The 24,116-nt window shown below is 47.5% G+C and overlaps 15 non-coding genes across 15 annotated transcripts; 13 read left to right on the top strand and 2 right to left on the bottom strand.

Moving 5' to 3' along the window:
- The first annotated feature begins 1,215 nt into the window (after positions 1-1,215).
- trnav-aac (transfer RNA valine (anticodon AAC)) lies at positions 1,216-1,288 on the top strand. Its single transcript has one exon. It is a non-coding gene; the product is annotated as a tRNA-Val (tRNA).
- Positions 1,289-2,903: 1,615 nt separating this feature from the next.
- Positions 2,904-2,976, top strand: trnav-aac (transfer RNA valine (anticodon AAC)). Its single transcript has one exon. It is a non-coding gene; the product is annotated as a tRNA-Val (tRNA).
- A 1,614-nt stretch (positions 2,977-4,590) lies between these two features.
- trnav-aac (transfer RNA valine (anticodon AAC)) lies at positions 4,591-4,663 on the top strand. Its single transcript has one exon. It is a non-coding gene; the product is annotated as a tRNA-Val (tRNA).
- Positions 4,664-6,270: 1,607 nt separating this feature from the next.
- On the top strand, positions 6,271-6,343 carry trnav-aac (transfer RNA valine (anticodon AAC)). Its single transcript has one exon. It is a non-coding gene; the product is annotated as a tRNA-Val (tRNA).
- A 1,608-nt stretch (positions 6,344-7,951) lies between these two features.
- On the top strand, positions 7,952-8,024 carry trnav-aac (transfer RNA valine (anticodon AAC)). The gene has a single exon. It is a non-coding gene; the product is annotated as a tRNA-Val (tRNA).
- Positions 8,025-9,636: 1,612 nt separating this feature from the next.
- On the top strand, positions 9,637-9,709 carry trnav-aac (transfer RNA valine (anticodon AAC)). The gene has a single exon. It is a non-coding gene; the product is annotated as a tRNA-Val (tRNA).
- Positions 9,710-11,317: 1,608 nt separating this feature from the next.
- Positions 11,318-11,390, top strand: trnav-aac (transfer RNA valine (anticodon AAC)). Its single transcript has one exon. It is a non-coding gene; the product is annotated as a tRNA-Val (tRNA).
- Positions 11,391-13,001: 1,611 nt separating this feature from the next.
- trnav-aac (transfer RNA valine (anticodon AAC)) lies at positions 13,002-13,074 on the top strand. Its single transcript has one exon. It is a non-coding gene; the product is annotated as a tRNA-Val (tRNA).
- Positions 13,075-15,885: 2,811 nt separating this feature from the next.
- On the top strand, positions 15,886-15,958 carry trnav-aac (transfer RNA valine (anticodon AAC)). Its single transcript has one exon. It is a non-coding gene; the product is annotated as a tRNA-Val (tRNA).
- Positions 15,959-17,555: 1,597 nt separating this feature from the next.
- trnav-aac (transfer RNA valine (anticodon AAC)) lies at positions 17,556-17,628 on the top strand. The gene has a single exon. It is a non-coding gene; the product is annotated as a tRNA-Val (tRNA).
- A 953-nt stretch (positions 17,629-18,581) lies between these two features.
- On the bottom strand, positions 18,582-18,653 carry trnae-cuc (transfer RNA glutamic acid (anticodon CUC)). Its single transcript has one exon. It is a non-coding gene; the product is annotated as a tRNA-Glu (tRNA).
- Positions 18,654-19,239: 586 nt separating this feature from the next.
- Positions 19,240-19,312, top strand: trnav-aac (transfer RNA valine (anticodon AAC)). The gene has a single exon. It is a non-coding gene; the product is annotated as a tRNA-Val (tRNA).
- A 1,606-nt stretch (positions 19,313-20,918) lies between these two features.
- Positions 20,919-20,991, top strand: trnav-aac (transfer RNA valine (anticodon AAC)). The gene has a single exon. It is a non-coding gene; the product is annotated as a tRNA-Val (tRNA).
- A 956-nt stretch (positions 20,992-21,947) lies between these two features.
- trnae-cuc (transfer RNA glutamic acid (anticodon CUC)) lies at positions 21,948-22,019 on the bottom strand. Its single transcript has one exon. It is a non-coding gene; the product is annotated as a tRNA-Glu (tRNA).
- A 587-nt stretch (positions 22,020-22,606) lies between these two features.
- On the top strand, positions 22,607-22,679 carry trnav-aac (transfer RNA valine (anticodon AAC)). Its single transcript has one exon. It is a non-coding gene; the product is annotated as a tRNA-Val (tRNA).
- The last annotated feature ends 1,437 nt before the right edge of the window (positions 22,680-24,116 follow it).

The following is a 24,116-nucleotide window of genomic DNA, read 5'->3' as shown; positions in this document are numbered from 1 at the left end:
CCGCTGTGCTTTATGGGGTTCAGAGTCAGAAGGCATTTCTCAGAGAAGAACCAGATCAGAAAGTTGCCGGTCCTGAGGTCTCGCGTCTGTGTCTTGGCTAGCTCAGTCGGTAGAGCATGAGACTCTTAATCTCAGAGTCGTGGGTTGGAGCCCCACGCTGGGTGCTGTCTTCTTGAGGCATAGAAGCCCATCACCCTCCGAGATGTGAACATGAAGAGTCCCGCCGTCAACAAAACATCAGCGTGACTCGTTCTGCCTTCTTGTGAGAGGCCGCATAGGACCTGTCTGCGTGCTGAATGCGCTGTGTTCTCCCATGCAGGTGGAACGTCTGTGCTGTCGTGCAGCTGACTTGAAAATGCCCTGTTGCTCGTTTTAGTGGCCAGGAGTGAAAAACTGAAGAGTGAGAAGTAAGCTGAGGGCACAACTACACTGGGAATGCTGGGAGGACATCGGTTAGGTCACAAAAGTCAGAAGCTAGCCAAAAGGGTCACAATGGGAAGTGGAGGGAAAAAAAGAAAAAAAAAAAAAAAAGAATCCCAAGCAGATGCCCCTGGAGTTCCCTGACTGGGAATCGAACCTGGGCCGTGGTGGTGAGAGCGCCAAATCCTGACCACTAGACCACCAGGGACCCCCCCCACAATAGTGCTTTGCGCTCTGTCATACAGAAATACTCACAAGTACCCCTTCAGGTCAGACCTGGCTAGGCATTTTGTCTTCACGGCCCATTTCGCCAAAGTGCTCTGTAGCACTCTTATTCCTCACACACCGACCCAATGTGTGACGTTCCACAAAGTGTCTGTTTTCACTGTCTGAATAGTTCTACATTTGGCTCAGAATCCAAACAGCATGTGAGAAATAAAATTATGCAAAAGAAAAGACGCAACCAAGCGCCTTGATTTTGATATTCAATCTTCTCGACGTAGATGCTTCTTAGCGGTTTTCCGGTCTTGTGAATTCTTGGGCTACGAAAAGAGCAGTTGCTCTTTGTGTTTCTAAATCTTCTGTGGAAGTTATTTGATAGTGGTGAAGTCAGTATCCAGGTGCTTGATTAAAGTCGTCTGAAGAAAGAACCAATGCTAGCCATTGGATATAACGACATTGCAAAAGAGGCCAGCTGCTGGTATTTCTCATTTGATTCAGTGAGAGGATGAGCCACTGACAATTGGCAGACTACATAAAATTTCCTTAGGTTAAGGAAAGAAATGTACGTCTGTTGTTTCCATAGTGTAGTGGTTATCACGTTCGCCTAACACGCGAAAGGTCCTCGGTTCGAAACCGAGTGGAAACATGGCAGCTTTAAGCTTTTGGCCCAAGTTTCAAAACCTACACACCACTGAAACCAAGAAACCAAGTTAGTGTCAGACACCGAGCCAATGCGTGACGTTCCACAAAGTGTGAGTTTTCGCTGTCTAACTCGTTCTACATTTGGCTCATAATTCAAGCAGCATGTGAGAAGTAAAATTATGCCAAAGAAAAGATGCAACCAAGCGGCTTGATTTTCATGTTCAACGATTACGACGTAGATGCCTCTTAGCGGTTGTCCGGAGCAGAGACCTTGCAAGGAGACAGCGAGAGCAAGAGCACAGCGCCTTGATTTTGATGTTCAATGATCACGACGTAGATGCCTCTTAGCGGTTGTCCGGAGCAGAGACTTTGCAAGGAGACAGCAAGAGCAAGAGCACCGCTGTGCTTTATGGGGTTCAGAGTCAGAAGGCATTTCTCAGAGAAGAACCAGATCAGAAAGTTGCCGGTCCTGAGGTCTCGCGTCTGTGTCTTGGCCCGGCTAGCTCAGTCGGTAGAGCATGAGACTCTTAATCTCAGAGTCGTGGGTTGGAGCCCCACGCTGGGTGCTGTCTTCTTGAGGCATAGAAGCCCATCACCCTCCGAGATGTGAACATGAAGAGTCCCGCCGTCAACAAAACATCAGCGTGACTCGTTCTGCCTTCTTGTGAGAGGCCGCATAGGACCTGTCTGCGTGCTGAATGCGCTGTGTTCTCCCATGCAGGTGGAACGTCTGTGCTGTCGTGCAGCTGACTTGAAAATGCCCTGTTGCTCGTTTTAGTGGCCAGGAGTGAAAAACTGAAGAGTGAGAAGTAAGCTGAGGGCACAACTACACTGGGAATGCTGGGAGGACATCGGTTAGGTCACAAAAGTCAGAAGCTAGCCAAAAGGGTCACAATGGGAAGTGGAGGGAAAAAAAGAAAAAAAAAAAAAAAAGAATCCCAAGCAGATGCCCCTGGAGTTCCCTGACTGGGAATCGAACCTGGGCCGTGGTGGTGAGAGCGCCAAATCCTGACCACTAGACCACCAGGGACCCCCCCCCCACAATAGTGCTTTGCGCTCTGTCATACAGAAATACTCACAAGTACCCCTTCAGGTCAGACCTGGCTAGGCATTTTGTCTTCACGGCCCATTTCGCCAAAGTGCTCTGTAGCACTCTTATTCCTCACACACCGACCCAATGTGTGACGTTCCACAAAGTGTCTGTTTTCACTGTCTGAATAGTTCTACATTTGGCTCAGAATCCAAACAGCATGTGAGAAATAAAATTATGCAAAAGAAAAGACGCAACCAAGCGCCTTGATTTTAATATTCAATCTTCTCGACGTAGATGCTTCTTAGCGGTTTTCCGGTCTTGTGAATTCTTGGGCTACGAAAAGAGCAGTTGCTCTTTGTGTTTCTAAATCTTCTGTGGAAGTTATTTGATAGTGGTGAAGTCAGTATCCAGGTGCTTGATTAAAGTCGTCTGAAGAAAGAACCAATGCTAGCCATTGGATATAACGACATTGCAAAAGAGGCCAGCTGCTGGTATTTCTCATTTGATTCAGTGAGAGGATGAGCCACTGACAATTGGCAGACTACATAAAATTTCCTTAGGTTAAGGAAAGAAATGTACGTCTGTTGTTTCCATAGTGTAGTGGTTATCACGTTCGCCTAACACGCGAAAGGTCCTCGGTTCGAAACCGAGTGGAAACATGGCAGCTTTAAGCTTTTGGCCCAAGTTTCAAAACCTACACACCACTGAAACCAAGAAACCAAGTTAGTGTCAGACACCGAGCCAATGCGTGACGTTCCACAAAGTGTGAGTTTTCGCTGTCTAACTCGTTCTACATTTGGCTCATAATTCAAGCAGCATGTGAGAAGTAAAATTATGCCAAAGAAAAGATGCAACCAAGCGGCTTGATTTTCATGTTCAACGATTACGACGTAGATGCCTCTTAGCGGTTGTCCGGAGCAGAGACCTTGCAAGGAGACAGCGAGAGCAAGAGCACAGCGCCTTGATTTTGATGTTCAATGATCACGACGTAGATGCCTCTTAGCGGTTGTCCGGAGCAGAGACTTTGCAAGGAGACAGCAAGAGCAAGAGCACCGCTGTGCTTTATGGGGTTCAGAGTCAGAAGGCATTTCTCAGAGAAGAACCAGATCAGAAAGTTGCCGGTCCTGAGGTCTCGCGTCTGTGTCTTGGCCCGGCTAGCTCAGTCGGTAGAGCATGAGACTCTTAATCTCAGAGTCGTGGGTTGGAGCCCCACGCTGGGTGCTGTCTTCTTGAGGCATAGAAGCCCATCACCCTACGAGACGTGAACATGAAGAGTCCCGCCGTCAACAAAACATCAGCGTGACTCGTTCTGCCTTCTTGTGAGAGGCCGCATAGGACCTGTCTGCGTGCTGAATGCGCTGTGTTCTCCCATGCAGGTGGAACGTCTGTGCTGTCGTGCAGCTGACTTGAAAATGCCCTGTTGCTCGTTTTAGTGGCCAGGAGTGAAAAACTGAAGAGTGAGAAGTAAGCTGAGGGCACAACTACACTGGGAATGCTGGGAGGACATCGGTTAGGTCACAAAAGTCAGAAGCTAGCCAAAAGGGTCACAATGGGAAGTGGAGGGAAAAAAAGAAAAAAAAAAAAAAAAAAGAATCCCAAGCAGACGCCCCTGGAGTTCCCTGACCGGGAATCGAACCCGGGCCGTGGCGGTGAGAGCGCCAAATCCTGATCACTAGACCACCAGGGACCCCCCCACAATAGTGCTTTGCGCTCTGTCATACAGAAATACTCACAAGTACCCCTTCAGGTCAGACCTGGCTAGGCATTTTGTCTTCACGGCACATTTCGCCAAAGTGCTCTGTAGCACTCTTATTCCTCACACACCGACCCTATGTGTGACGTTCCACAAAGTGTCTGTTTTCACTGTCTGAATAGTTCTACATTTGGCTCAGAATCCAAACAGCATGTGAGAAATAAAATTATGCAAAAGAAAAGACGCAATCAAGCGCCTTGATTTTGATATTCAATCTTCTTGACGTAGATGTTTCTTAGCGGTTTTCCGGTCTTGTGAATTCTTGGGCTACGAAAAGAGCAGTTGCTCTTTGTGTTTCTAAATCTTCTGTGGAAGTTATTTGATAGTGGTGAAGTCAGTTTCCAGGTGCTTGATTAAAGTCGTCTGAAGAAAGAACCAATGCTAGCCATTGGATATAACGGCATTGCAAAAGAGGCCAGCTGCTGGTATTTCTCATTTGATTCAGTGAGAGGATGAGCCACTGACAATTGGCAGACTACATAAAATTTCCTTAGGTTAAGGAAAGAAATGTACATCTGTTGTTTCCATAGTGTAGTGGTTATCACGTTCGCCTAACACGCGAAAGGTCCTCGGTTTGAAACCGAGTGGAAACATGGCAGCTTTATGCTTTTGGCCCAAGTTTCAAAACCTACACACCACTGAAACCAAGAAACCAAGTTAGTGTCAGACACCGAGCCAATGCTTGACGTTCCACAAAGAGTGAGTTTTCGCTGTCTAACTCGTTCTACATTTGGCTCATAATTCAACCAGCATGTGAGAAGTAAAATTATGCCAAAGAAAAGATGCAACCAAGCGGCTTGATTTTCATGTTCAACGATTACGACGTAGATACCTCTTAGCGGTTGTCCGGAGCAGACACCTTGCAAGGAGACAGCGAGAGCAAGAGCACAGCGCCTTGATTTTGATGTTCAATGATCACGACGTAGATGCCTCTTAGCGGTTGTCCGGAGCAGAGACTTTGCAAGGAGACAGCAAGAGCAAGAGCACCGCTGTGCTTTATGGGGTTCAGAGTCAGAAGGCATTTCTCAGAGAAGAACCAGATCAGAAAGTTGCCGGTCCTGAGGTCTCGCGTCTGTGTCTTGGCTAGCTCAGTCGGTAGAGCATGAGACTCTTAATCTCAGAGTCGTGGGTTGGAGCCCCACGCTGGGTGCTGTCTTCTTGAGGCATAGAAGCCCATCACCCTCCGAGATGTGAACATGAAGAGTCCCGCCGTCAACAAAACATCAGCGTGACTCGTTCTGCCTTCTTGTGAGAGGCCGCATAGGACCTGTCTGCGTGCTGAATGCGCTGTGTTCTCCCATGCAGGTGGAACTTCTGTGCTGTCGTGCAGCTGACTTGAAAATGCCCTGTTGCTTGTTTTAGTGGCCAGGAGTGAAAAACTGAAGAGTGAGAAGTAAGCTGAGGGCACAACTACACTGGGAATGCTGGGAGGACATCGGTTAGGTCACAAAAGTCAGAAGCTAGCCAAAAGGGTCACAATGGGAAGTGGAGGGAAAAAAAGAAAAAAAAAAAAAAAAGAATCCCAAGCAGACGCCCCTGGAGTTCCCTAACCGGGAATCGAACCCGGGCCGTGGCGGTGAGAGCGTTAAATCCTGACCACTAGACCACCAGGGACCCCCCTACAATAGTGCTTTGCGCTCTGTCATACAGAAATACTCACAAGTACCCCTTCAGGTCAGACCTGGCTAGGCATTTTGTCTTCACGGCACATTTCGCCAAAGTGCTCTGTAGCACTCTTATTCCTCACACACCGACCCTATGTGTGACGTTCCACAAAGTGTCTGTTTTCACTGTCTGAATAGTTCTACATTTGGCTCAGAATCCAAACAGCATGTGAGAAATAAAATTATGCAAAAGAAAAGACGCAACCAAGCGCCTTGATTTTGATATTCAATCTTCTCGACGTAGATGTTTCTTAGCGGTTTTCCGGTCTTGTGAATTCTTGGGCTACGAAAAGAGCAGTTGCTCTTTGTGTTTCTAAATCTTCTGTGGAAGTTATTTGATAGTGGTGAAGTCAGTTTCCAGGTGCTTGATTAAAGTCGTCTGAAGAAAGAACCAATGCTAGCCATTGGATATAACGGCATTGCAAAAGAGGCCAGCTGCTGCTATTTCTCATTTGATTCAGTGAGAGGATGAGCCACTGACAATTGGCAGACTACATAAAATTTCCTTAGGTTAAGGAAAGAAATGTACATCTGTTGTTTCCATAGTGTAGTGGTTATCACGTTCGCCTAACACGCGAAAGGTCCTCGGTTTGAAACCGAGTGGAAACATGGCAGCTTTAAGCTTTTGGCCCAAGTTTCAAAACCTACACACCACTGAAACCAAGAAACCAAGTTAGTGTCAGACACCGAGCCAATGCGTGACGTTCCACAAAGTGTGAGTTTTCGCTGTCTAACTCGTTCTACATTTGGCTCATAATTCAACCAGCATGTGAGAAGTAAAATTATGCCAAAGAAAAGATGCAACCAAGCGGCTTGATTTTCATGTTCAACGATTACGACGTAGATGCCTCTTAGCGGTTGTCTGGAGCAGACACCTTGCAAGGAGACAGCGAGAGCAAGAGCACAGCGCCTTGATTTTGATGTTCAATGATCACGACGTAGATGCCTCTTAGCGGTTGTCCGGAGCAGAGACTTTGCAAGGAGACAGCAAGAGCAAGAGAACCGCTGTGCTTTATGGGGTTCAGAGTCAGAAGGCATTTCTCAGAGAAGAACCAGATCAGAAAGTTGCCGGTCCTGAGGTCTCGCGTCTGTGTCTTGGCTAGCTCAGTCGGTAGAGCATGAGACTCTTAATCTCAGAGTCGTGGGTTGGAGCCCCATGCTGGGTGCTGTCTTCTTGAGGCATAGAAGCCCATCACCCTCCGAGATGTGAACATGAAGAGTCCCGCCGTCAACAAAACATCAGCGTGACTCGTTCTGCCTTCTTGTGAGAGGCCGCATAGGACCTGTCTGCGTGCTGAATGCGCTGTGTTCTCCCATGCAGGTGGAACGTCTGTGCTGTCGTGCAGCTGACTTGAAAATGCCCTGTTGCTCGTTTTAGTGGCCAGGAGTGAAAAACTGAAGAGTGAGAAGTAAGCTGAGGGCACAACTACACTGGGAATGCTGGGAGGACATCGGTTAGGTCACAAAAGTCAGAAGCTAGCCAAAAGGGTCACAATGGGAAGTGGAGGGAAAAAAAGAAAAAAAAAAAAAAAAGAATCCCAAGCAGATGCCCCTGGAGTTCCCTGACTGGGAATCGAACATGGGCCGTGGTGGTGAGAGTGCCAAATCCTGACCACTAGACCACCAGGGACCCCCCCCACAATAGTGCTTTGCGCTCTGTCATACAGAAATACTCACAAGTACCCCTTCAGGTCAGACCTGGCTAGGCATTTTGTCTTCACGGCCCATTTCGCCAAAGTGCTCTGTAGCACTCTTATTCCTCACACACCGACCCAATGTGTGACGTTCCACAAAGTGTCTGTTTTCACTGTCTGAATAGTTCTACATTTGGCTCAGAATCCAAACAGCATGTGAGAAATAAAATTATGCAAAAGAAAAGACGCAACCAAGCGCCTTGATTTTAATATTCAATCTTCTCGACGTAGATGCTTCTTAGCGGTTTTCCGGTCTTGTGAATTCTTGGGCTACGAAAAGAGCAGTTGCTCTTTGTGTTTCTAAATCTTCTGTGGAAGTTATTTGATCGTGGTGAAGTCAGTATCCAGGTGCTTGATTAAAGTCGTCTGAAGAAAGAACCAATGCTAGCCATTGGATATAACGACATTGCAAAAGAGGCCAGCTGCTGGTATTTCTCATTTGATTCAGTGAGAGGATGAGCCACTGACAATTGGCAGACTACATAAAATTTCCTTAGGTTAAGGAAAGAAATGAACATCTGTTGTTTCCATAGTGTAGTGGTTATCACGTTCGCCTAACACGCGAAAGGTCCTCGGTTTGAAACCGAGTGGAAACATGGCAGCTTTAAGCTTTTGGCCCAAGTTTCAAAACCTACACACCACTGAAACCAAGAAACCAAGTTAGTGTCAGACACCGAGCCAATGCGTGACGTTCCACAAAGTGTGAGTTTTCGCTGTCTAACTCGTTCTACATTTGGCTCATAATTCAAGCAGCATGTGAGAAGTAAAATTATGCCAAAGAAAAGATGCAACCAAGCGGCTTGATTTTCATGTTCAACGATTACGACGTAGATGCCTCTTAGCGGTTGTCCGGAGCAGAGACCTTGCAAGGAGACAGCGAGAGCAAGAGCACAGCGCCTTGATTTTGATGTTCAATGATCACGACGTAGATGCCTCTTAGCGGTTGTCCGGAGCAGAGACTTTGCAAGGAGACAGCAAGAGCAAGAGCACCGCTGTGCTTTATGGGGTTCAGAGTCAGAAGGCATTTCTCAGAGAAGAACCAGATCAGAAAGTTGCCGGTCCTGAGGTCTCGCGTCTGTGTCTTGGCCCGGCTAGCTCAGTCGGTAGAGCATGAGACTCTTAATCTCAGAGTCGTTGGTTGGAGCCCCACGCTGGGTGCTGTCTTCTTGAGGCATAGAAGCCCATCACCCTACGAGACGTGAACATGAAGAGTCCCGCCGTCAACAAAACATCAGCGTGACTCGTTCTGCCTTCTTGTGAGAGGCCGCATAGGACCTGTCTGCGTGCTGAATGCGCTGTGTTCTCCCATGCAGGTGGAACGTCTGTGCTGTCGTGCAGCTGACTTGAAAATGCCCTGTTGCTCGTTTTAGTGGCCAGGAGTGAAAAACTGAAGAGTGAGAAGTAAGCTGAGGGCACAACTACACTGGGAATGCTGGGAGGACATCGGTTAGGTCACAAAAGTCAGAAGCTAGCCAAAAGGGTCACAATGGGAAGTGGAGGGAAAAAAAGAAAAAAAAAAAAAAAAGAATCCCAAGCAGACGCCCCTGGAGTTCCCTAACCGGGAATCGAACCCCGGCCGTGGCGGTGAGAGCGTCAAATCCTGACCACTAGACCACCAGGGACCCCCCTACAATAGTGCTTTGCGCTCTGTCATACAGAAATACTCACAAGTACCCCTTCAAGTCAGACCTGGCTAGGCATTTTGTCTTCACGGCACATTTCGCCAAAGTGCTCTGTAGCACTCTTATTCCTCACACACCGACCCTATGTGTGACGTTCCACAAAGTGTCTGTTTTCACTGTCTGAATAGTTCTACATTTGGCTCAGAATCCAAACAGCATGTGAGAAATAAAATTATGCAAAAGAAAAGACGCAACCAAGCGCCTTGATTTTGATATTCAATCTTCTCGACGTAGATGTTTCTTAGCGGTTTTCCGGTCTTGTGAATTCTTGGGCTACGAAAAGAGCAGTTGCTCTTTGTGTTTCTAAATCTTCTGTGGAAGTTATTTGATAGTGGTGAAGTCAGTTTCCAGGTGCTTGATTAAAGTCGTCTGAAGAAAGAACCAATGCTAGCCATTGGATATAACGGCATTGCAAAAGAGGCCAGCTGCTGCTATTTCTCATTTGATTCAGTGAGAGGATGAGCCACTGACAATTGGCAGACTACATAAAATTTCCTTAGGTTAAGGAAAGAAATGTACATCTGTTGTTTCCATAGTGTAGTGGTTATCACGTTCGCCTAACACGCGAAAGGTCCTCGGTTTGAAACCGAGTGGAAACATGGCAGCTTTAAGCTTTTGGCCCAAGTTTCAAAACCTACACACCACTGAAACCAAGAAACCAAGTTAGTGTCAGACACCGAGCCAATGCGTGACGTTCCACAAAGTGTGAGTTTTCGCTGTCTAACTCGTTCTACATTTGGCTCATAATTCAACCAGCATGTGAGAAGTAAAATTATGCCAAAGAAAAGATGCAACCAAGCGGCTTGATTTTCATGTTCAACGATTACGACGTAGATGCCTCTTAGCGGTTGTCTGGAGCAGACACCTTGCAAGGAGACAGCGAGAGCAAGAGCACAGCGCCTTGATTTTGATGTTCAATGATCACGACGTAGATGCCTCTTAGCGGTTGTCCGGAGCAGAGACTTTGCAAGGAGACAGCAAGAGCAAGAGAACCGCTGTGCTTTATGGGGTTCAGAGTCAGAAGGCATTTCTCAGAGAAGAACCAGATCAGAAAGTTGCCGGTCCTGAGGTCTCGCGTCTGTGTCTTGGCTAGCTCAGTCGGTAGAGCATGAGACTCTTAATCTCAGAGTCGTGGGTTGGAGCCCCATGCTGGGTGCTGTCTTCTTGAGGCATAGAAGCCCATCACCCTCCGAGATGTGAACATGAAGAGTCCCGCCGTCAACAAAACATCAGCGTGACTCGTTCTGCCTTCTTGTGAGAGGCCGCATAGGACCTGTCTGCGTGCTGAATGCGCTGTGTTCTCCCATGCAGGTGGAACGTCTGTGCTGTCGTGCAGCTGACTTGAAAATGCCCTGTTGCTCGTTTTAGTGGCCAGGAGTGAAAAACTGAAGAGTGAGAAGTAAGCTGAGGGCACAACTACACTGGGAATGCTGGGAGGACATCGGTTAGGTCACAAAAGTCAGAAGCTAGCCAAAAGGGTCACAATGGGAAGTGGAGGGAAAAAAAGAAAAAAAAAAAAAAAAGAATCCCAAGCAGATGCCCCTGGAGTTCCCTGACCGGGAATCGAACATGGGCCGTGGTGGTGAGAGCGCCAAATCCTGACCACTAGACCACCAGGGACCCCCCCCACAATAGTGCTTTGCGCTCTGTCATACAGAAATACTCACAAGTACCCCTTCAGGTCAGACCTGGCTAGGCATTTTGTCTTCACGGCCCATTTCGCCAAAGTGCTCTGTAGCACTCTTATTCCTCACACACCGACCCAATGTGTGACGTTCCACAAAGTGTCTGTTTTCACTGTCTGAATAGTTCTACATTTGGCTCAGAATCCAAACAGCATGTGAGAAATAAAATTATGCAAAAGAAAAGACGCAACCAAGCGCCTTGATTTTAATATTCAATCTTCTCGACGTAGATGCTTCTTAGCGGTTTTCCGGTCTTGTGAATTCTTGGGCTACGAAAAGAGCAGTTGCTCTTTGTGTTTCTAAATCTTCTGTGGAAGTTATTTGATAGTGGTGAAGTCAGTATCCAGGTGCTTGATTAAAGTCGTCTGAAGAAAGAACCAATGCTAGCCATTGGATATAACGACATTGCAAAAGAGGCCAGCTGCTGGTATTTCTCATTTGATTCAGTGAGAGGATGAGCCACTGACAATTGGCAGACTACATAAAATTTCCTTAGGTTAAGGAAAGAAATGAACATCTGTTGTTTCCATAGTGTAGTGGTTATCACGTTCGCCTAACACGCGAAAGGTCCTCGGTTTGAAACCGAGTGGAAACATGGCAGCTTTAAGCTTTTGGCCCAAGTTTCAAAACCTACACACCACTGAAACCAAGAAACCAAGTTAGTGTCAGACACCGAGCCAATGCGTGACGTTCCACAAAGTGTGAGTTTTCGCTGTCTAACTCGTTCTACATTTGGCTCATAATTCAAGCAGCATGTGAGAAGTAAAATTATGCCAAAGAAAAGATGCAACCAAGCGGCTTGATTTTCATGTTCAACGATTACGACGTAGATGCCTCTTAGCGGTTGTCCGGAGCAGAGACCTTGCAAGGAGACAGCGAGAGCAAGAGCACAGCGCCTTGATTTTGATGTTCAATGATCACGACGTAGATGCCTCTTAGCGGTTGTCCGGAGCAGAGACTTTGCAAGGAGACAGCAAGAGCAAGAGCACCGCTGTGCTTTATGGGGTTCAGAGTCAGAAGGCATTTCTCAGAGAAGAACCAGATCAGAAAGTTGCCGGTCCTGAGGTCTCGCGTCTGTGTCTTGGCCCGGCTAGCTCAGTCGGTAGAGCATGAGACTCTTAATCTCAGAGTCGTGGGTTGGAGCCCCACGCTGGGTGCTGTCTTCTTGAGGCATAGAAGCCCATCACCCTACGAGACGTGAACATGAAGAGTCCCGCCGTCAACAAAACATCAGCGTGACTCGTTCTGCCTTCTTGTGAGAGGCCGCATAGGACCTGTCTGCGTGCTGAATGCGCTGTGTTCTCCCATGCAGGTGGAACGTCTGTGCTGTCGTGCAGCTGACTTGAAAATGCCCTGTTGCTCGTTTTAGTGGCCAGGAGTGAAAAACTGAAGAGTGAGAAGTAAGCTGAGGGCACAACTACACTGGGAATGCTGGGAGGACATCGGTTAGGTCACAAAAGTCAGAAGCTAGCCAAAAGGGTCACAATGGGAAGTGGAGGGAAAGACAAAAAAAAAAAAAAAAGAATCCCAAGCAGACGCCCCTGGAGTTCCCTGACCGGGAATTGAACCCGGGCCGTGGCGGTGAGAGTGCCAAATCCTGACCACTAGACCACCAGGGACCCCCCCCACAATAGTGCTTTGCGCTCTGTCATACAGAAATACTCACAAGTACCCCTTCAGGTCAGACCTGGCTAGGCATTTTGTCTTCACGGCCCATTTCGCCAAAGTGCTCTGTAGCACTCTTATTCCTCACACACCGACCCAATGTGTGACGTTCCACAAAGTGTCTGTTTTCACTGTCTGAATAGTTCTACATTTGGCTCAGAATCCAAACAGCATGTGAGAAATAAAATTATGCAAAAGAAAAGACGCAACCAAGCGCCTTGATTTTGATATTCAATCTTCTCGACGTAGATGTTTCTTAGCGGTTTTCCGGTCTTGTGAAATCTTGGGCTATGAAAAGAGCAGTTGCTCTTTGTGTTTCTAAATCTTCTGTGGAAGTTATTTGATAGTGGTGAAGTCAGTTTCCAGGTGCTTAATTAAAGTCGTCTGAAGAAAGAACCAATGCTAGCCATTGGATATAACGGCATTGCAAAAGAGGCCAGCTGCTGGTATTTCTCATTTGATTCAGTGAGAGGATGAGCCACTGACAATTGGCAGACTACATAAAATTTCCTTAGGTTAAGGAAAGAAATGTACGTCTGTTGTTTCCATAGTGTAGTGGTTATCACGTTCGCCTAACACGTGAAAGGTCCTCGGTTCGAAACCGAGTGGAAACATGGCAGCTTTAAGCTTTTGGCCCAAGTTTCAAAACCTACACACCACTGAAACCAAGAAACCAAGTTAGTGTCAGACACCGAGCCAATGCGTGACGTTCCACAAAGTGTGAGTTTTCGCTGTCTAACTCGTTCTACATTTGGCTCATAATTCAAGCAGCATGTGAGAAGTAAAATTATGCCAAAGAAAAGATGCAACCAAGCGGCTTGATTTTCATGTTCAACGATTACGACGTAGATGCCTCTTACCGGTTGTCCGGAGCAGACACCTTGCAAGGAGACAGCGAGAGCAAGAGCACAGCGCCTTGATTTTGATGTTCAATGATCACGACGTAGATGCCTCTTAGCGGTTGTCCGGAGCAGAGACTTTGCAAGGAGACAGCAAGAGCAAGAGCACCGCTGTGCTTTATGGGGTTCAGAGTCAGAAGGCATTTCTCAGAGAAGAACCAGATTAGAAAGTTGCCGGTCCTGAGGTCTTGCGTCTGTGTCTTGGCTAGCTCAGTCGGTAGAGCATGAGACTCTTAATCTCAGAGTCGTGGGTTGGAGCCCCACGCTGGGTGCTGTCTTCTTGAGGCATAGAAGCCCATCACCCTCCGAGATGTGAACATGAAGAGTCCCGCCGTCAACAAAACATCAGCGTGACTCGTTCTGCCTTCTTGTGAGAGGCCGCATAGGACCTGGCTGCGTGCTGAATGCGCTGTGTTCTCCCATGCAGGTGGAACATCTGTGCTGTCGTGCAGCTGACTTGAAAATGCCCTGTTGCTCATTTTAGTGGCCAGGAGTGAAAAACTGAAGAGTGAGAAGTAAGCTGAGGGCACAACTACACTGGGAATGCTGGGAGGACATCGGTTAGGTCACAAAAGTCAGAAGCTAGCCAAAAGGGTCACAATGGGAAGTGGAGGGAAAGCCAACAAAAAAAAAAAAAAGAATCCCAAGCAGACGCCCCTGGAGTTCCCTGACCGGGAATTGAACCTGGGCTGTGGCGGTGAGAGCGCCAAATCCTGACCACTAGACCACCAGGGACCCCCCCCACAATAGTGCTTTGCGCTCTGTCATACAGAAATACTCACAAGTACCCCTTCAGGTCAGACCTGGCTAGGCATTTTGTCTTCACGGCCCATTTCGCCAAAGTGCTCTGTAGCACTCTTATTCCTCACACACCGACCCAATGTGTGACGTTCCACAAAGTGTCTGTTTTCACTGTCTGAATAGTTCAGACTTGGCCCAAGTTTCAAAACCTACACACCACTGAAACCAAGAAACCAAGTTAGTGTCAGACACCGAGCCAATGCGTGACGTTCCACAAAGTGTGAGTTTTCGCTGTCTAACTCGTTCTACATTTGGCTCATAATTCAAGCAGCATGTGAGAAGTAAAATTATGCCAAAGAAAAGATGCAACCAAGCGGCTTGATTTTCATGTTCAACGATTACGACGTAGATGCCTCTTAGCGGTTGTCCGGAGCAGATACCTTGCAAGGAGACAGCGAGAGCAAGAGCACAGCGCCTTGATTTTGATGTTCAATGATCACGGCGTAGATGCCTCTTAGCAGTTGTCCGGAGCAGAGACTTTGCAAGGAGACAGCAAGAGCAAGAGCACCGCTGTGCTTTATGGGGTTCAGAGTCAGAAGGCATTTCTCAGAGAAGAACCAGATCAGAAAGTTGCCGGTCCTGAGGTCTCGCGTCTGTGTCTTGGCCCGGCTAGCTCAGTCGGTAGAGCATGAGACTCTTAATCTCAGAGTCGTGGGTTGGAGCCCCACGCTGGGTGCTGTCTTCTTGAGGCATAGAAGCCCATCACCCTCCGAGACGTGAACATGAAGAGTCCCGCCGTCAACAAAACATCAGCGTGACTCGTTCTGCCTTCTTGTGAGAGGCCGCATAGGACCTGTCTGCGTGCTGAATGCGCTGTGTTCTCCCATGCAGGTGGAACGTCTGTGCTGTCGTGCAGCTGACTTGAAAATGCCCTGTTGCTTGTTTTAGTGGCCAGGAGTGAAAAACTGAAGAGTGAGAAGTAAGCTGAGGGCACAACTACACTGGGAATGCTGGGAGGACATCGGTTAGGTCACAAAAGTCAGAAGCTAGCCAAAAGGGTCACAATGGGAAGTGGAGGGAAAGACAAAAAAAAAAAAAAAAGAATCCCAAGCAGACGCCCCTGGAGTTCCCTGACCGGGAATTGAACCCGGGCCGTGGCGGTGAGAGTGCCAAATCCTGACCACTAGACCACCAGGGACCCCCCCCACAATAGTGCTTTGCGCTCTGTCATACAGAAATACTCACAAGTACCCCTTCAGGTCAGACCTGGCTAGGCATTTTGTCTTCACGGCCCATTTCGCCAAAGTGCTCTGTAGCACTCTTATTCCTCACACACCGACCCAATGTGTGACGTTCCACAAAGTGTCTGTTTTCACTGTCTGAATAGTTCTACATTTGGCTCAGAATCCAAACAGCATGTGAGAAATAAAATTATGCAAAAGAAAAGACGCAACCAAGCGCCTTGATTTTGATATTCAATCTTCTCGACGTAGATGCTTCTTAGCGGTTTTCCGGTCTTGTGAATTCTTGGGCTACGAAAAGAGCAGTTGCTCTTTGTGTTTCTAAATCTTCTGTGGAAGTTATTTGATAGTGGTGAAGTCAGTTTCCAGGTGCTTGATTAAAGTCGTCTGAAGAAAGAACCAATGCTAGCCATTGGATATAACGACATTGCAAAAGAGGCCAGCTGCTGGTATTTCTCATTTGATTCAGTGAGAGGATGAGCCACTGACAATTGGCAGACTACATAAAATTTCCTTAGGTTAAGGAAAGAAATGTACGTCAGTTGTTTCCATAGTGTAGTGGTTATCACGTTCGCCTAACACGCGAAAGGTCCTCGGTTCGAAACCGAGTGGAAACATGGCAGCTTTAAGCTTTTGGCCCAAGTTTCAAAACCTACACACCACTGAAACCAAGAAACCAAGTTAGTGTCAGACACCGAGCCAATGCGTGACGTTCCACAAAGTGTGAGTTTTCGCTGTCTAACTCGTTCTACATTTGGCTCATAATTCAAGCAGCATGTGAGAAGTAAAATTATGCCAAAGAAAAGATGCAACCAAGCGGCTTGATTTTCATGTTCAACGATTACGACGTAGATGCCTCTTAGCGGTTGTCCGGAGCAGAGACCTTGCAAGGAGACAGCGAGAGCAAGAGCACAGCGCCTTGATTTTGATGTTCAATGATCACGACGTAGATGCCTCTTAGCGGTTGTCCGGAGCAGAGACTTTGCAAGGAGACAGCAAGAGCAAGAGCACCGCTTTGCTTTATGGGGTTCAGAGTCAGAAGGCATTTCTCAGAGAAGAACCAGATCAGAAAGTTGCCGGTCCTGAGGTCTCGCGTCTGTGTCTTGGCCCGGCTAGCTCAGTCGGTAGAGCATGAGACTCTTAATCTCAGAGTCGTGGGTTGGAGCCCCACGCTGGGTGCTGTCTTCTTGAGGCATAGAAGCCCATCACCCTCCGAGACGTGAACATGAAGAGTCCCGCCGTCAACAAAACATCAGCGTGACTCGTTCTGCCTTCTTGTGAGAGGCCGCATAGGACCTGTCTGCGTGCTGAATGCGCTGTGTTCTCCCATGCAGGTGGAACGTCTGTGCTGTCGTGCAGCTGACTTGAAAATGCCCTGTTGCTCGTTTTAGTGGCCAGGAGTGAAAAACTGAAGAGTGAGAAGTAAGCTGAGGGCACAACTACACTGGGAATGCTGGGAGGACATCGGTTAGGTCACAAAAGTCAGAAGCTAGCCAAAAGGGTCACAATGGGAAGTGGAGGGAAAGACAAAAAAAAAAAAAAGAATCCCAAGCAGACGCCCCTGGAGTTCCCTGACCGGGAATTGAACCCGGGCCGTGGCGGTGAGAGCGCCAAATCCTGACCACTAGACCCCCCACAATAGTGCTTTGCGCTCTGTCATACAGAAATACTCACAAGTACCCCTTCAGGTCAGACCTGGCTAGGCATTTTGTCTTCACGGCACATTTCGCCAAAGTGCTCTGTAGCACTCTTATTCCTCACACACCGACCCAATGTGTGACGTTCCACAAAGTGTCTGTTTTCACTGTCTGAATAGTTCTACATTTGGCTCAGAATCCAAACAGCATGTGAGAAATAAAATTATGCAAAAGAAAAGACGCAACCAAGCGCCTTGATTTTGATATTCAATCTTCTCGACGTAGATGCTTCTTAGCGGTTTTCCGGTCTTGTGAATTCTTGGGCTACGAAAAGAGCAGTTGCTCTTTGTGTTTCTAAATCTTCTGTGGAAGTTATTTGATAGTGGTGAAGTCAGTTTCCAGGTGCTTGATTAAAGTCGTCTGAAGAAAGAACCAATGCTAGCCATTGGATATAACGACATTGCAAAAGAGGCCAGCTGCTGGTATTTCTCATTTGATTCAGTGAGAGGATGAGCCACTGACAATTGGCAGACTACATAAAATTTCCTTAGGTTAAGGAAAGAAATGTACGTCTGTTGTTTCCATAGTGTAGTGGTTATCACGTTCGCCTAACACGCGAAAGGTCCTCGGTTCGAAACCGAGTGGAAACATGGCAGCTTTAAGCTTTTGGCCCAAGTTTCAAAACCTACACACCACTGAAACCAAGAAACCAAGTTAGTGTCAGACACCGAGCCAATGCGTGACGTTCCACAAAGTGTGAGTTTTCGCTATCTAACTCGTTCTACATTTGGCTCATAATTCAAGCAGCATGTGAGAAGTAAAATTATGCCAAAGAAAAGATGCAACCAAGCGGCTTGATTTTCATGTTCAACGATTACGACGTAGATGCCTCTTAGCGGTTGTCCGGAGCAGAGACCTTGCAAGGAGACAGCGAGAGCAAGAGCACAGCGCCTTGATTTTGATGTTCAATGATCACGACGTAGATGCCTCTTAGCGGTAGTCCGGAGCAGAGACTTTGCAAGGAGACAGCAAGAGCAAGAGCACCGCTTTGCTTTATGGGGTTCAGAGTCAGAAGGCATTTCTCAGAGAAGAACCAGATCAGAAAGTTGCCGGTCCTGAGGTCTCGCGTCTGTGTCTTGGCCCGGCTAGCTCAGTCGGTAGAGCATGAGACTCTTAATCTCAGAGTCGTGGGTTGGAGCCCCACGCTGGGTGCTGTCTTCTTGAGGCATAGAAGCCCATCACCCTCCGAGACGTGAACATGAAGAGTCCCGCCGTCAACAAAACATCAGCGTGACTCGTTCTGCCTTCTTGTGAGAGGCCGCATAGGACCTGTCTGCGTGCTGAATGCGCTGTGTTCTCCCATGCAGGTGGAACGTCTGTGCTGTCGTGCAGCTGACTTGAAAATGCCCTGTTGCTCGTTTTAGTGGCCAGGAGTGAAAAACTGAAGAGTGAGAAGTAAGCTGAGGGCACAACTACACTGGGAATGCTGGGAGGACATCGGTTAGGTCACAAAAGTCAGAAGCTAGCCAAAAGGGTCACAATGGGAAGTGGAGGGAAAAAAAGAAAAAAAAAAAAAAAGAATCCCAAGCAGACGCCCCTGGAGTTCCCTGACCGGGAATTGAACCCGGGCCGTGGCGGTGAGAGCGCCAAATCCTGACCACTAGACCACCAGGGACCCCCCCACAATAGTGCTTTGCGCTCTGTCATACAGAAATACTCACAAGTACCCCTTCAGGTCAGACCTGGCTAGGCATTTTGTCTTCACGGCACATTTCGCCAAAGTGCTCTGTAGCACTCTTATTCCTCACACACCGACCCTATGTGTGACGTTCCACAAAGTGTCTGTTTTCACTGTCTGAATAGTTCTACATTTGGCTCAGAATCCAAACAGCATGTGAGAAATAAAATTATGCAAAAGAAAAGACGCAACCAAGCGCCTTGATTTTGATATTCAATCTTCTCGACGTAGATGTTTCTTAGCGGTTTTCCGGTCTTGTGAATTCTTGGGCTACGAAAAGAGCAGTTGCTCTTTGTGTTTCTAAATCTTCTGTGGAAGTTATTTGATAGTGGTGAAGTCAGTTTCCAGGTGCTTGATTAAAGTCGTCTGAAGAAAGAACCAATGCTAGCCATTGGATATAACGGCATTGCAAAAGAGGCCAGCTGCTGGTATTTCTCATTTGATTCAGTGAGAGGATGAGCCACTGACAATTGGCAGACTACATAAAATTTCCTTAGGTTAAGGAAAAAAATGTACATCTGTTGTTTCCATAGTGTAGTGGTTATCACGTTCGCCTAACACGCGAAAGGTCCTCGGTTTGAAACCGAGTGGAAACATGGCAGCTTTAAGCTTTTGGCCCAAGTTTCAAAACCTACACACCACTGAAACCAAGAAACCAAGTTAGTGTCAGACACCGAGCCAATGCGTGACGTTCCACAAAGTGTGAGTTTTCGCTGTCTAACTCGTTCTACATTTGGCTCATAATTCAAGCAGCATGTGAGAAGTAAAATTATGCCAAAGAAAAGATGCAACCAAGCGGCTTGATTTTCATGTTCAACGATTACGACGTAGATGCCTCTTACCGGTTGTCCGGAGCAGACACCTTGCAAGGAGACAGCGAGAGCAAGAGCACAGCGCCTTGATTTTGATGTTCAATGATCACGACGTAGATGCCTCTTAGCGGTTGTCCGGAGCAGAGACTTTGCAAGGAGACAGCAAGAGCAAGAGCACCGCTGTGCTTTATGGGGTTCAGAGTCAGAAGGCATTTCTCAGAGAAGAACCAGATTAGAAAGTTGCCGGACCTGAGGTCTCGCGTCTGTGTCTTGGCTAGCTCAGTCGGTAGAGCATGAGACTCTTAATCTCAGAGTCGTGGGTTGGAGCCCCACGCTGGGTGCTGTCTTCTTGAGGCATAGAAGCCCATCACCCTCCGAGACGTGAACATGAAGAGTCCCGCCGTCAACAAAACATCAGCGTGACTCGTTCTGCCTTCTTGTGAGAGGCCGCATAGGACCTGTCTGCGTGCTGAATGCGCTGTGTTCTCCCATGCAGGTGGAACGTCTGTGCTGTCGTGCAGCTGACTTGAAAATGCCCTGTTGCTCGTTTTAGTGGCCAGGAGTGAAAAACTGAAGAGTGAGAAGTAAGCTGAGGGCACAACTACACTGGGAATGCTGGGAGGACATCGGTTAGGTCACAAAAGTCAGAAGCTAGCCAAAAGGGTCACAATGGGAAGTGGAGGGAAAGAAAGAAAAAAAAAAAAAAGAATCCCAAGCAGACGCCCCTGGAGTTCCCTGACCGGGAATTGAACCCAGGCCGTGGCGGTGAGAGCGCCAAATCCTGACCACTAGACCACCAGGGACCCCCCCCACAATAGTGCTTTGCGCTCTGTCATACAGAAATACTCACAAGTACCCCTTCAGGTCAGACCTGGCTAGGCATTTTGTCTTCACGGCACATTTCGCCAAAGTGCTCTGTAGCACTCTTATTCCTCACACACCGACCCAATGTGTGACGTTCCACAAAGTGTCTGTTTTCACTGTCTGAATAGTTCTACATTTGGCTCAGAATCCAAACAGCATGTGAGAAATAAAATTATGCAAAAGAAAAGACGCAACCAAGCGCCTTGATTTTGATATTCAATCTTCTCGACGTAGATGTTTCTTAGCGGTTTTCCGGTCTTGTGAATTCTTGGGCTACGAAAAGAGCAGTTGCTCTTTGTGTTTCTAAATCTTCTGTGGAAGTTATTTGATAGTGGTGAAGTCAGTTTCCAGGTGCTTGATTAAAGTCGTCTGAAGAAAGAACCAATGCTAGCCATTGGATATAACGGCATTGCAAAAGAGGCCAGCTGCTGGTATTTCTCATTTGATTCAGTGAGAGGATGAGCCACTGACAATTGGCAGACTACATAAAATTTCCTTAGGTTAAGGAAAGAAATGTATGTCTGTTGTTTCCATAGTGTAGTGGTTATCACGTTCGCCTAACACGCGAAAGGCCCTCGGTTCGAAACCAAGTGGAAACATGGCAGCTTTAAGCTTTTTGGCCCAAGTTTCAAAACCTACACACCACTGAAACCAAGAAACCAAGTTAGTGTCAGACACCGAGCCAATGCGTGACGTTCCACAAAGTGTGAGTTTTCGCTGTCTAACTCGTTCTACATTTGGCTCATAATTCAAGCAGCATGTGAGAAGTAAAATTATGCCAAAGAAAAGATGCAACCAAGCGGCTTGATTTTCATGTTCAACGATTACGACGTAGATGCCTCTTAGCGGTTGTCCGGAGCAGAGACCTTGCAAGGAGACAGCGAGAGCAAGAGCACAGCGCCTTGATTTTGATGTTCAATGATCACGACGTAGATGCCTCTTAGCAGTTGTCCGGAGCAGAGACTTTGCAAGGAGACAGCAAGAGCAAGAGCACCGCTGTGCTTTATGGGGTTCAGAGTCAGAAGGCATTTCTCAGAGAAGAACCAGATCAGAAAGTTGCCGGTCCTGAGGTCTCGCGTCTGTGTCTTGGCCCGGCTAGCTCAGTCGGTAGAGCATGAGACTCTTAATCTCAGAGTCGTGGGTTGGAGCCCCACGCTGGGTGCTGTCTTCTTGAGGCATAGAAGCCCATCACCCTACGAGACGTGAACATGAAGAGTCCCGCCGTCAACAAAACATCAGCGTGACTCGTTCTGCCTTCTTGTGAGAGGCCGCATAGGACCTGTCTGCGTGCTGAATGCGCTGTGTTCTCCCATGCAGGTGGAACGTCTGTGCTGTCGTGCAGCTGACTTGAAAATGCCCTGTTGCTCGTTTTAGTGGCCAGGAGTGAAAAACTGAAGAGTGAGAAGTAAGCTGAGGGCACAACTACACTGGGAATGCTGGGAGGACATCGGTTAGGTCACAAAAGTCAGAAGCTAGCCAAAAGGGTCACAATGGGAAGTGGAGGGAAAAAAAGAAAAAAAAAAAAAAAAAGAATCCCAAGCAGACGCCCCTGGCGTTCCCTGACCGGGAATTGAACCCGGGCCGTGGCGGTGAGAGCGCCAAATCCTGACCACTAGACCACCAGGGACCCCCCCCACAATAGTGCTTTGCGCTCTGTCATACAGAAATACTCACAAGTACCCCTTCAGGTCAGACCTGGCTAGGCATTTTGTCTTCACGGCCCATTTCGCCAAAGTGCTCTGTAGCACTCTTATTCCTCACACACCGACCCTATGTGTGACGTTCCACAAAGTGTCTGTTTTCACTGTCTGAATAGTTCTACATTTGGCTCAGAATCCAAACAGCATGTGAGAAATAAAATTATGCAAAAGAAAAGATGCAACCAAGCGCCTTGATTTTGATATTCAATCTTCTCGACGTAGATGTTTCTTAGCGGTTTTCCGGTCTTGTGAATTCTTGGGCTACGAAAAGAGCAGTTGCTCTTTGTGTTTCTAAATCTTCTGTGGAAGTTATTTGATAGTGGTGAAGTCAGTTTCCAGGTGCTTGATTAAAGTCGTCTGAAGAAAGAACCAATGCTAGCCATTGGATATAACGGCATTGCAAAAGAGGCCAGCTGCTGGTATTTCTCATTTGATTCAGTGAGAGGATGAGCCACTGACAATTGGCAGACTACATAAAATTTCCTTAGGTTAAGGAAAAAAATGTACATCTGTTGTTTCCATAGTGTAGTGGTTATCACGTTCGCCTAACACGCGAAAGGTCCTCGGTTTGAAACCGAGTGGAAACATGGCAGCTTTAAGCTTTTGGCCCAAGTTTCAAAACCTACACACCACTGAAACCAAGAAACCAAGTTAGTGTCAGACACCGAGCCAATGCGTGACGTTCCACAAAGTGTGAGTTTTCGCTGTCTAACTCGTTCTACATTTGGCTCATAATTCAAGCAGCATGTGAGAAGTAAAATTATGCCAAAGAAAAGATGCAACCAAGCGGCTTGATTTTCATGTTCAACGATTACGACGTAGATGCCTCTTACCGGTTGTCCGGAGCAGACACCTTGCAAGGAGACAGCGAGAGCAAGAGCACAGCGCCTTGATTTTGATGTTCAATGATCACGACGTAGATGCCTCTTAGCGGTTGTCCGGAGCAGAGACTTTGCAAGGAGACAGCAAGAGCAAGAGCACCGCTGTGCTTTATGGGGTTCAGAGTCAGAAGGCATTTCTCAGAGAAGAACCAGATTAGAAAGTTGCCGGACCTGAGGTCTCGCGTCTGTGTCTTGGCTAGCTCAGTCGGTAGAGCATGAGACTCTTAATCTCAGAGTCGTGGGTTGGAGCCCCACGCTGGGTGCTGTCTTCTTGAGGCATAGAAGCCCATCACCCTCCGAGACGTGAACATGAAAAGTCCCGCCGTCAACAAAACATCAGCGTGACTCGTTCTGCCTTCTTGTGAGAGGCCGCATAGGACCTGTCTGCGTGCTGAATGCGCTGTGTTCTCCCATGCAGGTGGAACGTCTGTGCTGTCGTGCAGCTGACTTGAAAATGCCCTGTTGCTCGTTTTAGTGGCCAGGAGTGAAAAACTGAAGAGTGAGAAGTAAGCTGAGGGCACAACTACACTGGGAATGCTGGGAGGACATCGGTTAGGTCACAAAAGTCAGAAGCTAGCCAAAAGGGTCACAATGGGAAGTGGAGGGAAAAAAAGAAAAAAAAAAAAAAAGAATCCCAAGCAGATGCCCCTGGAGTTCCCTGACCGGGAATTGAACCTGGGCCGTGGCGGTGAGAGCGCCAAATCCTGACCACTAGACCACCAGGGACCCCCCCACAATAGTGCTTTGCGCTCTGTCATACAGAAATACTCACAAGTACCCCTTCAGGTCAGACCTGGCTAGGCATTTTGTCTTCACGGCACATTTCGCCAAAGTGCTCTGTAGCACTCTTATTCCTCACACACCGACCCTATGTGTGACGTTCCACAAAGTGTCTGTTTTCACTGTCTGAATAGTTCTACATTTGGCTCAGAATCCAAACAGCATGTGAGAAATAAAATTATGCAAAAGAAAAGACGCAACCAAGCGCCTTGATTTTGATATTCAATCTTCTCGACGTAGATGTTTCTTAGCGGTTTTCCGGTCTTGTGAATTCTTGGGCTACGAAAAGAGCAGTTGCTCTTTGTGTTTCTAAATCTTCTGTGGAAGTTATTTGATAGTGGTGAAGTCAGTTTCCAGGTGCTT

This window comes from Brienomyrus brachyistius, chromosome 5 (genome assembly GCF_023856365.1).
Source record: "Brienomyrus brachyistius isolate T26 chromosome 5, BBRACH_0.4, whole genome shotgun sequence".
Lineage (NCBI taxonomy): Eukaryota > Metazoa > Chordata > Actinopteri > Osteoglossiformes > Mormyridae > Brienomyrus > Brienomyrus brachyistius.
Note: the sequence above shows the minus strand (reverse complement) of the source record. Positions and strands in the feature narration are given on the sequence as shown.